This window comes from Trachemys scripta, chromosome 23 (assembly GCF_013100865.1).
Source record: "Trachemys scripta elegans isolate TJP31775 chromosome 23, CAS_Tse_1.0, whole genome shotgun sequence".
Lineage (NCBI taxonomy): Eukaryota > Metazoa > Chordata > Testudines > Emydidae > Trachemys > Trachemys scripta.
The window spans coordinates 11,114,389-11,124,881 of NC_048320.1; the positions used below are offsets into that span (position 1 = coordinate 11,114,389).

Here is a 10,493-nt window from a genome sequence, read left to right on the forward strand (position 1 = left end):
TCCCTGGCGCCCCCCAATGCACCGGGGACCCTGCAAGTCCCCCCGAGACTCCGGCGCAGCAAGAGCCGCGGGTCCCCGGGGAGGCGGGTTATCCCCGCCCGTCCCGCCTCCTCCCGGGCCCCGGAAGCGCCGCCCGCCCGTAGCCCGGGGAGGGCGGGGCAGGCCCCACGCCCCCTTCCGGGTCCCCGTTCCACCCGGGTCGGCGCCGCTCGCTCCCTCCCGCCCGCCCCGCTGCCGGGGCCCCGGGCCGGCCCCTCCCGCGCGACCTGCCCCCGTTCCCGGGCCCCGGGGCGGGGGCTCCCGGGCCCCGCCCACCCGGCCCCCGCGCCCCGGGCGGGGGGGAGCGAAGTGCACAGACCCGGCTGGAGCGGAGGCGGCGGCGGCTCCGACCCCCTCACGGCGCCATCTTCCTCCTCCTCGGCCGCCCGGGCACCGCCCTGAATGCCCCGCCCCCTCGGCTGCCGAACGGCCAATCCCCACCCGACCAGCACGTTTCCTGGCCAATGGGAACACTGACACACTTGCATTAACCAATCAAGCGCCACTAACGCCTGATTGGCGTCTCCGCCGATCAAGCGAACCCAGTGATGGAGTGCCGGCTGCACCAATGGGCGGCTGATTTGAGAATGACGGACGGATAAGGACGACCAATAGAAAGACCGATTTCTGATTGACGGTGCGGCTTACCAATAGACGGGAGACCAAACTATCGCCCACTGGTAATTGATTGACAAGTGAACGGAGGGGAGAAGTGGACTAAAAATAGGCGGGATTTTTTTCGGTAGAGTTATGCGATTGGTCACGACAGACGATGATTGATATGTACCACAGCCAATCAAAAATCCAGACGGTCCAGCTCACCCTCCTATTGGCTCCTCTAAATCAGCTGGGCTGTGAATTCTGGAAGGTTAGTAACAGTGACAGCTGTTCCACTTCAGAGGTGGTTGCATTTCAGTGCTGGGCCTCCACTCCTCCATATGTACATAACTTGTTCCAAATTGGCTGCAGTTGTTGGGTGCCCAGCTCTGGAGTGTCAGAGGTGTGGAGCTCCCCCAGCTCCCAATTACTAACTGGCTTTGTGGGTGCTCAGCACCTCTGCAACATCAGAGACACATCAATCAACAGCCACTTTTTTTGGAAACTGATGTGATCAGCTGCCCTGTTCCACCACAGAAGTGGTTGCATTTTATTGCCTTCCTGTATGGAAAGTGCTGTGGGATTCTGTGTGATGAAGGAAGTTACATATTAATACCTAATTAATTAATTCCTTTTACATATTATTATGAACTGTATCACATATTACAGTGCTGGGGGCTATCCAAATACTCAAACGCTGTCCTTGCTGCCAGGAACTAACAATCCAAGAGCAAGCAGGCAAGGAAAAGGAGGTTAAGGGAACGTGCAATTTAAATGATAGATCTCTGCTTTTTAGAATCCCTTGCCTTGTTCCTGGCTCTATTCTTGAGGCCAAATCATCAAAAGAGCAAGATTGTCAAATGTCCAGCACGCAAGACTGGAAACAGATTTTCAAAAGAGCTCAACTCCTGTTTAAAAACAGCAAGGGGTCCGGTGGCACCTTAAAGACTAACAGATTTATTTGGGCATAAGCTTTTGTGGGTAAAAAACCTCACTTCTTCAGATAGGGCATCTGAAGAAGTGAGGTTTTTTACCCATGAAAGCTTATGCCCAAATAAATCTGTTAGTCTTTAAGGTGTCACCGGACTCCTTGCTGTTTTTGTGGATACAGACTAACACGGCTACCACTCTGAAATCAGAGTACAGACAGAAGCTACTGTTTACATGCAACTAGACCTGATTTACCATTATCCCTTGTGTGGAATCTAGCAGGACTGGGTGGAGGCTCTTGAAAACTGATGTCTGCAGAAGCTGGCTGAAGAGGTCATTCTGAAACTCCAGGGGGCATCAAATGCTTCTGAATTTGCAAATCAGTTCTCAGGGTTCCTGCAGTACTCACTCGGTCCTATGTGGCAGAGTGATATTTGCCAACCAGATGGTCTGGCCAGAGTTTGAAAACACAGGAAAAACATATTCCATGCATTTGTTCTCTCTTTCTTCCTTTCTCTTTATAATAATAAGGGCCCATTTGATTGCTCTGGGCATTCTTACAACAATTTAAAGAGAACATAGGGGCCCATACAATTCACTAAAGGTACAATCTAGCTCATTGGATGGCCCTGACCTCAAATCTGTCTGAAGCACCTACTATGCCTTTGGGTACCACACAAATCAAATATTAATGATTATAGGTTAATAATTAGGGCTGTCAAGCGATTAAAAAAAATAATTGCATGATTTAAAAAATTAATCGCGATTAATCGCACTGTTAAGCAATAATAGAATTCCATTTATTTAAATATTTTTGGATGTTTTCTACATTTTCAAATATATTGATTTCAATTACAGCACAGAATACAACGTGTAAAGTGCTCGCTTTGTATTTATTTTTGATTTGCACTGTAAAAAGCAAAAGAAATAGTATTTTTCAATTCACCTAAAACAAGTACTGGAGTGCAATCTCTTTATCATGAAAGTTGAACTTACAAATGTTAGAATTATGTACAAAAAACCCCTGCATTCAAAAATAAAACAATGTAAAACTTTAGAGCCTACAAGTCAACTCAGTCCTACTTCTTGTTCAGCCAATCACTCAGACAAACAAGTTTGGTTACAATTTGCAGGAGATAATGCTGCCCACTTCTTTACTTCACCACACTAAGGTCAGCACCGGCTCAGAGAGCGCCCCCTCCTGGATCATCTATGCCACTCCCTGAGGTGTTCCCTGGTACAAGAGCCTCTTGGGACTAATTTTAAAGCCCAACCTGCATGCCACTCGCACACCAAGTCGTTTTCAGATTTGACCCCAGCCCAATGCTTCCCCACAAACCTGAATCAGCCCTGCCACCACCGCCTTGTCCTCGGAGCTCAGCTTGGGGGGGGGCCTTTCCGCTCTCTGACCCGCACTCACGCGCCATCTCTGGCTGTCTCATGCCTGTGGGGTCTGTGCTGTGGCAGCTGCGTGTGCTGCCCCCACCAGCCCCACTGCCTCGTGACGCTGCGACTCATAGACTTTAAGGTCAGAAGGGACCATTATGATCATCTAGTCTGACCTCCTGCACAACGCAGGCCACAGAATCTCACCCACCCACTCCTGTATCAAACCCCTAACCTATGTCTGAGCTATTGAAGTCCTCAAATCGTGGTTTAAAGACCTCAAGGTGCAGAGAATCCGCCAGCAAGTGACCCGTGTCCCACGCTGCAGAGGAAGGCGAAAAACCTCCAGGGCCTCTGCCAATCTGCCCTGGAGAAAAATTCCTTCCCGACCCCAAATATGGCGATCAGCTAAACCCTGAGCATGTGAGCAAGACTCACCAGCCAACACCCAGGAAAGAATTCTCTGTAGTAACTCAGATCCCAACCCATCTAACATCCCATCACAGGCCATCGGGCATATTTACTGCTAATAGTCAAAGATCAATTAATTGCCAAAATTAGGCTATCCCATCATCCCATCCTCTGCAGGCTTACCCCACAGCACAGCAAGACAGCGGCAGTGGGGCAGACAGGTGCTGCCCCGTGGACCCCATGGGCACGAGGAGGTGATCAGAACCAACCCCAGCCCCTAGAGGGGTGGGTTGTTCGCCAACCTGACCCAGAGGCTTGTAGTCTGGGGCCATTAGGTGCAGGTTGGGTTGCAGGTCTCATCTCAGTACCATCCTAGCTAGATTTACGTAGGAGGGCTGAGGAGATCTCATGCTGTCGTGCAAAGGGAGTTCAGAGTTTGGAGGGAGTGTACCACCAAGACCCCCCTTGCCCAGGGAGAAAGCGTCATTTGGGCACAGAGCTCTCTCCCAGCTGCGGGTACCGGGATCCCCCCCCCAGCTCCTGGAACTGGCTCCCCGGGCGGCCGGAGAATTCAGCGGATGACGGAGATCTTACTAGGATTCCAGCTGGAGCCTGGGCTTTGATCTTCCTTCAAACAGCGAGCAGGCGAAGGATTTTACAGACCTCCCCCCTGCCCGCCCCCGGCCTGCCCGCGGACTGCGGTAGGGAAGGCAGGTCCCAACATGCCCCACAGCCGTAGAACCAAGGCCTAGCGGGCTGGAAAGAGGAGCTTCTTCCAACTCAGTGCAGGCCCCTTAGGCCCTGAAAGGCTTTGGGGGGCCAGGAGAATTGGGGGTGCCCAGGGCCCGAGCGGCAGAGAGACTCAGGGAAAGGCCCCATTTGCCCCACCCCAGATATCGGTGCAGCAGGGATTTTCCCAATAGTCCACCCTCCTACCCTCCTCCCTGTCCCCAAGTGACAGGACTTCCCTCGTTCCCCTGCGGAGACTATCCCACAGCTGACCGGTTCTCATTGCTCCCGAGGGGAAGTGCCTCAGCACAGGCCTGGCGTGGGGATTAAGGGGGGATTCGCACCACTCGGCTCCAGAGGCCAGGAGAGGCGGGGGAAAAGCAGCAGCTGGAGGCGAAGGAACTGGGCTGGGAAGGGTCAGGTTGGCGGGAGGAAGGGAATGGAGCAGGGAGAGGAGGAGCGGTGAGGGACAGGCCACAGCGCTGGAAGCAGGGGGAGACAGAGCAGAACACTAAGAAGGCAGAGGAGCAGGGGAGGGGAGGGGTGGCAGGTGGGAAATCAGGCAGGGAACGGGATTGGGATGGGCGTGGAGCTGAGATGGGAGACCCCAGGTCCAGGAAAGGGGACCAGGCGCCCTGGCAGTTTCATGGGTCAGTAGCTGGCGGCTACAAGCGATGGTCCTTTCTAATGCCTCGGGGAATCACCAGACGGGGCTGGAGGGGAAGCCCCGTGTAGTGGTTAGACAACGGTGGGGGATGAAGGGCACCGAGGGACTCCGAACTCCTGGGTTCTGTTCTTGGCTCTGGGAGGGAGTGCCACTTAGTGGTTAGAGCAGGAGACCGCTAAGGCCCTGGGGTCCTTTTCCTGGCTTTGGGAGGGAGCCTGGGGTGGACTTCTGGATTCTCTTCTCAGCCCTGCCACTGACCTGCTACGTGGTCGTGGCCACGGTGAGTTGGGAAGAAGTGGCCCCGCCTGCTTCTCCGAGGTCGCTAGTGCCCTTCCCAGTGAGTCAACACTGCCCCAGTGAGATTCTATAGGGTGCAGGAAGAGGTGTGGGTAACATTAAGCCGTGTTCTCCTCTCCGAGTCCCTGCTGGCCAAAAGCCCCTCCCTCTTTCTGACAGAGCTCCTGATAGTCCTTAAATATCCCCGGCTGCTTTTGCAAGAGCAGAGGGGACAACACCCAGCTCTCACCACTGCTTTTCCATCAGCAATTCTCAAAGCACTTTCCAAAGGAGGTCAGTAGCATGATCCCTGTTTTACAAATGGGGACACTGAGGCACAGCAAGGTGCCATGACTTGCCCTAGGTCACCCAGCAGCGCCAGGAGTTGAACCCTCGTCTCTGGAGTCCTAGATTGGGACTTGATCTATTAGGCCACAGTGGTATAACAGAATCAGGGGACTACAGCTAAAAGTCAGAGAGGACCCCCGTTGGACTCGGTAATGGGGAGCTCCAGGCTGGATTGCCGCAGGTCCCCTGTGGCAATCCCAGGATGCACTGTGCACCAGGCACCCAGGACTTTGCTCAGGGTGGTTAATTGGATAATTGCTTTGATTATCAAGGGAGTGGGCAGAGATCTGAGCTCCAGTATTCTCCCCCTTTCCTCCCCCTCCCCCACGGAGAGAAACCCAACTCCCTTAAGGCCTATCTCTCCCATTCCCACTGTGAGTCAGGAGCCCGGAGCCTCCCAATCCCCCCACCTCAGCGACTCTGAAAGGGCTTGTGAAGACTGAACTCAAAGCCACCGGCTGGTGCCTAGTCACCACTCCTTTGCATCTTCCCCTGCAGTGTCGTGACTTCTAAACCCAGCAGCCTGGGCCAGGGGCCTGGGGAGCACTTGTCCAAGAAAGGGTTAAACATCATATGCTGCTTTCCACCCAGGGCTGTCACAGATTCACTGCCATCCCCATGCTGATTTGGCAGCCTCTGGTCTGGGGTAATTGACAACTGGGATAGCAGGGGGCTGCGGGGTGGGAGTGAGGGGTATCGGCAGAGCTGGTGGGGGGGCTGTGGGATAGGAGTGAGGGGTATCGGCAGAGTTGTGTGTGGGTCGCCCAGGATAGCAGGGGGCTGTGGGGTGGGAGTGAGGGGTATCAGCAGAACTGCGGGTGGGTGGGTCGCCCAGGACTGGAGTAGCAGGGGGATGTCGGTCAGGAGTGAGGGGTATCCACAGAGCTGTGTGGGGGGGGGCTGTGGGGTAGGAGTGAGGGGTATCAGCAGAGCTGTGGGTGGGTCGCCCAGGACTGGGATAGCAGGGGGCTGTGGGGTGGGAGTGAGGGGTATCGGCAGAGCTGTGGGTGGGTCGCCCAGGACTGGGATAGCAGGGGGCTGTGGGGTGGGAGTGAGGGGTATCGGCAGAGCTGTGGGTGGGTCGCCCAGCACTGGGATAGCAGGGGGCTGTGGGGTGGGAGTGAGGGGTATCAGCAGAGCTGTGTGTGGGTCGCCCAGGACTGGGATAGCAGGGGGGCCGTAGGGGTTACTCAATGGGGACGATATCCTGGCCAGCCCCTCCTGCCTTTCCCTCTGTTTGGCCCGGGCCCAGAGCGGCAGGGCTGGGACTCCACTTCTGACTGTACAGATAAGTGCCTGCGGTGCACTAGGAATCCTGTCGCCGGGGGTGGATTCAGCACCATAAATAAACCCGTGTTGTCTCTCCCACCTGTGTTTATCTGTCTATGGCAGGGCTTCCGCCCATCAAGGAGGAGCCATCTGGACCATCAAATGTGACAGGGGAGGCGGTGAGGGCAAGGAATAAGGAAGGGGAGAGGGGCAGCCAGGGGGGACGGGATGGGACTCAAATTCAGCTGCATTCCCAATCGCTCTCTCTTCGTGCTCCACCCCAGGGAGCTCAACGACCAATGCTTTGGCTGATGTACCAAAGCTCGTTCGACAAGTGCCCATCCACCGATTTGAATGGGCTTTGGACCCGTCTTTGAACCTTGCCAGCGGGATGGGGACCGTGGCCTGGGGAAGAGTTCCCGAGGATCCGTGAGCGGCGCCAGCAGAAGGGTGTGAAGGGAGGCGGGGAAAGAACGGACAATGGCCCCTAGAAATGGAAAGAATCAGGAGCAAGTGTCCTCCTCACAGTGTCTCCTGCCCGTGTGCCTCCAGCCTGCAGGGCAGAGGGGCAGCTGGGCCTGCCAAGGAAGGGCCCCATGGTTGCTAGGATCTGGTCACACCTGCGTGCACTGGCGCAAATGATCGCCCCAGGTGCAGAGCAGTGAAGGCCCCTCGCCTACAGTTGGGGAGCACGTCCCTTCCCAGCAGTCATTGCAGGATCTCCTCCCACCCCAGGAAAAGAACTCTAGGGGAGGATTAGGGGGGGAAACAAGCCACTCTGCGGCTGCTGGTGGGGTGCAGCCCAGAGGCTGCCATCTCCATCCCCTGGGCAATACGAGGCTAGCAGGACAGAATGGGTGTGGGCAGGGGCGGTGGTTGTCATAAATGCATATAAATGTGGCGGGTTGCTATGACGGGTGTTGGAGTGGCTGGGTATTCCAGGGTAGGTTGCTATGACAGGTGTTGGGGCGGCCAGAGCAGGTTGCTATGACGCGTATCGAGGCGGCTGTGGCAGGTTGCTATGACAGGTGTCGGGGCGGCCGGGTGTTCCAGTGCGGGTTGCTATGACAGCTGTTGGAGTGTCCATGGCAGGTTGCTACGTCAGGTGCAGGATATCCATGGAGGGTTGCTAGGACATCCCTAGAGTGTTGCTATGATGGGTATTAGGGTGGCCAGGGCGTGTTACTATGACTGGCAGCTATGGTGGGTAGTTGTGATGGGCGTTGACCTGGGTTGACCCCGCCCACTCCAGAGGAACTCTCGTTCCAAGCCCTGCTTTGGGGTTACGGAGCATTTTGACTCCCGGTACCCACCCCCGCTCCACACAGAGCCCCCACGCCCCGGGCACTGATTCTGAATGCCCTGGGCTTCGGTGGGCATCGCCTCCCCCTCACCTGTGGCACAGCGGGTGGGGGGTGTCTGCGGCTACAGGGCACTCACCCACACACTGCTCCCGACCTGCCGCGTCCCCTTGTGCCAAACTTCCGAGAAGCCCCAGGGCGGGCAGCTGAAACCGGCTCCGAATGGGACCATCCTCTCCCACTGGAGCCAAATAATTGCTCGGTGCTTTGTTGTGCAGTGTCTGTGGCCCCGGGGCCTTCATTTGTGGGAACTTGCTGTGGCTAGTTGCCTCCCTCTTTAATTACCTTCCCCTCCTCGCTCACTCTCCTTCTTATTCACTGCCTGGCAGCCGGGCGCATCTCTCAAACCCGGCCCTCCGCTGGGCCCTGACACTCCCTCCCGCTCTGCTTCTCCCCCCGGCCCACCCGCCACAGCCTTGCATTCAGTCTGTGCTGACAGAGCAAGAGTGCGGAGGGGCCGGAGCAGCAGGAAGGGGGCAGTAGGATTCCTATTCCCAGAGCTGGGAGGGAAGTGGGGACTAATGGTTATAGAAGAGTGGGGGGGCCTGGGATTCTGGACTCCTGGGTTCTGTTCCTGACTGCGGTCTAGTGGTTACAGCAGCGGGAAATGGAAGCCTGGGTTTTTCTCCTGGTTCTGGGAGGATGTGTCGTCTGGGAATTGAAGCAGGCAGAATCCGAGCCAGGATGCCTGGGTTCTCTTAGTTGCTTTATGGGGGGATGCTGTCTAGGAGTCAGAGCAGAAGGGACTGGGAGGCAAGACTCTTGGGTAAATTTCTCAGCCACTGATTTACTAGGTGGCCTTGTGCAAGTCACTTAACCGCTCTCTGACTCACTTGACCCTTTTGAAGTAGGGACTAATTTCACCCCCTCACCTCCCAGGGCTGTTCTGAGGCTCAGCTGATGTTGGCAAAGGGCTCTATAGAAACGCAAAGCATTCAAATAATGCTGAGACAGATCCCTTCCCCTTCCCCCCCCTCCCCAGACCTGCCTCGGAGGCTCCCCCTCACATCATATCAGCTGATAACCCATCATAACCCTCCCACCGAGATGGAGATCCCCATCCAGGTTTTGATGGGGACAGTTTCAAACCTGCCCAGAAATGGCCAATAAAAAGCTCAGAGGCTGCGTTAAAATGAACCTAGGCCTGGGAAACTCACTTCAAAGCCATTTCTGGATCCAGTCTTTGGGCTTGTTTATCGGAAGAGCCACTTGGGGAGCCGGTCAGGATCTCATCCAGGAAAAATAATCCACTGGAAAAGGTGTTTTGGATGAAATGTCGATTCCGATGCGGCGTTTTCTCTTACTTAATTGGCCTCTCAGAGTTGGTAAGACAACTCCCACCTGTTCATGCTCTCTGTATGTGTGTATTTATATCTCCTCAATATATATTCCACTCTATATGCATCCGAAGAAGTGGGCTGTAGCCCACGAAAGCTTATGCTCTAATAAATTTGTTAGTCTCTAAGGTGCCACAAGTCCTCCTGTTCTTTTTCCTTAAAATTGTGGAGCTGATGGCTGAGTTTGATGCTGTACTCCAGAAGCATCTAAGAAGAGTCACCACCCAAGAAATGTACACACACCACTACCTTGGAAAAACAATTCAAAATGAGATCATACAGTTACTGGCAACAAAAGTCAAACAGAAGATTGTGGCAGATCTGAAGTCAGCAAGATATTACTCTGTTACTCTGGACTGCACACCTGACATCAGCCATACGGAACAAATGACTTTAATGGTGCGTTTTGTAACAACAACAGAACCTAGTGACAATGTCCCTGCAATGGTGACTGTCAGAGAGCATTTTCTAGACTGTATTGACATTGATGATACTACAGGAGCTGGTATGACAAATGTGCTTCTTAAAAAGCTGGAAGATACGGGAATTGCAATAGCTGACATGAGAGGTCAGGGCTACGATAATGGTGCCAACATGAGAGGAAAGAACAGAGGAGTGAGTGCAGACACGGATCCGAGAGTTAAACCCTCGAGCTTTTTGTGTCCCATGCAGTTCTCATTCATTGAACTTGGTGGTCAGTGATGCAGCATCAGCTTCTAGTGAGGCCGCTGAATTTTTTCATGTCATTCAAAGCATCTCTGTATTTTTCTCTGCATCAACTCATCGAAGGCAAATTTTGAAACAACGTCTGGGAACGTCCTCTCTGACACTGAAACCGCTGAGTGCCACACGATGGGAAAGTCGAGTGGAGGCGATAAAGCCGATCAAGCACCACATTGGGAAGCAGCAGCTGTTTCTTGCGCCTCCACCACACTCCTCTCTGAGCGACACTTTTCTTCAGGGATGTGCAGGGTTCCATCCATTGGAGATGGAGATATGGATGCTGCACTCTGACTAACGGGAAGATCAGGCATCTCCTCACCACTCACATCCTCATTGGGGCCGGACGGCTCACCGTGAACATTTGTGTCTGTGTATCTCAGGAGAGCTCCTTCCTGCTTAGATAGAAAAGCGTCCTTTGCT

At 54.5% G+C, this 10,493-nt stretch overlaps 1 protein-coding gene across 4 annotated transcripts in view; it reads right to left on the reverse strand.

Moving 5' to 3' along the window:
* Positions 1 to 434, reverse strand: part of SP2 (Sp2 transcription factor) — a 26,040-nt gene extending 25,606 nt beyond the window's left edge. Inside the window, exon 1 of one of the 4 annotated variants that reach the window (XM_034755863.1) lies at positions 359 to 434. The gene's annotated coding sequence lies outside the window, so the exon portion shown is untranslated. The remainder of the gene's footprint in view (positions 1 to 358) is intronic. The other 3 variants (XM_034755860.1, XM_034755859.1, XM_034755857.1) reach the window with 3 other exon arrangements.
* Between the last annotated feature and the right edge of the window lie 10,059 nt (positions 435 to 10,493).